The sequence below is a fragment of the Rhizopus microsporus genome (genome assembly GCF_002708625.1).
Source record: "Rhizopus microsporus ATCC 52813 unplaced genomic scaffold scaffold_4, whole genome shotgun sequence".
In the NCBI taxonomy this organism is placed as follows: Eukaryota; Fungi; Mucoromycota; class Mucoromycetes; order Mucorales; family Rhizopodaceae; genus Rhizopus; species Rhizopus microsporus.
In genome coordinates, this window is record NW_019671919.1 from 1059296 (window position 1) to 1060841 (window position 1546).

The window sequence follows — 1546 nt, forward strand, 5'->3', positions numbered from 1 at the left end:
GATATAATATATTTAGCAATATCTCCAGATTTATGGATAGGAGCGTTATCCATGATAAGATAGTGCCCTTTATATGTGAGTACCGATCCATTTCATCCATCATGGCCTTCAGAAAGCTAAAATAATGACCAGTTACTGTCCCTATGCTCGTTAACTCAACATAACCTTCTCTCTTTCTTTTCTTGGCTGACGGCTGCGGTAATCTCAGGCTACACTTTATTAAACCTGAAGCAGAGATCGCATCTAAAATCGTTGTTGTTTGTGCTCGAGTTTTGGGCACTGTGACCACAGCAGGTAATCCTTTTTTTGACCAGGCCATACTACGTTTCAAATTAATGTGAAATGCAGACTCATCGAGAAAGACACAATTAGTTCTAAAGTCCATGTCCGTACACTCCCACTTATGAACCCAGTCAAAACGCTCCTGAATTTTTTCTTCACTGTTCCTATCTACAGGCTGGAATTGGGCTTTTTTGAGTGACAAATTACATTCAGTTCTTACAAAATTGTAGACAGCGCTTTTAGAGACCTTGAGATCCTGAAACTTTTGAAGTAGTCGCTCCATTACTTGTTCCAAGACGGCTGAAGGATTCTCATCTATATACTCCAAGGCCACTTGCTTGTGTTCTTCTTGAAGTATACGCGAGTGACCGGTTTTCTTATGCTTTATAAAAATACTATCAGGATCCGTTTTGTACATTTGAGCCCATCTTTGAGCTGTGCGAACATGAATACCTAATTGTTTTGCAGCAGCTGAAGCACTCATAACCTTCTCAAACATCAGTTTAAAGAATCTAACTTTGCCTTGATCCGTATAGAGTGTGTACGCTCGCTTACTCGACGCCTCCTTCATGCAAGCATCTGGGTCATCTTTGGCATCTTCATCTGCCACAGAGCCTACATCGAAATTATTCTCCTGAGGCTGATTATGCAAATACTGAGTGTGTGAACTAACTGTTTCTAAAGCATATCGCTCTTCATCAATGATATAGTCCATAGGGTCAGGTCTACCGTATTCATCAACTGCATTACCGTGCACGTCTTCGTAGAAAATTTGAAAGCTCATATTGTAATACTCGGTTTTTAATGAGAAAGGAAATAAAAAAGAAAGAAGAAAAAAGAAAAAAAAAGAGCTAACGGTGCTTTCGTGCTTCATATACACATATTTTGTACAAGGTTCCTACATATACGACATTCAATTTGTCAGTAAGCGAAATCAGCCAATGGTTTATGTGACAATAGAATTTAACGAACGCGAATTTTACTCTTGGCATCAGTGTCAATAATTTTTGGAAATACTGTATAACAACCAAGGCCCTAGTGGTCATGATAAAACCTGTCCTCGGCACCCCAACCAATCCTTCACCAAAGCCCACGCCATTCGTTGTCTCCAGATGCACCGTCGACTTATGATGCCCGAAACAATTTCAGATCCATTATCCTTCCTTTTGAATATGCTACCTTTGAAGAAACCACGCTCCTTTCAAGCCGCTCTCCCATGGACCATTCGTTGGCCAGCTATATGCGCTCTTCTTCATGAACTTGA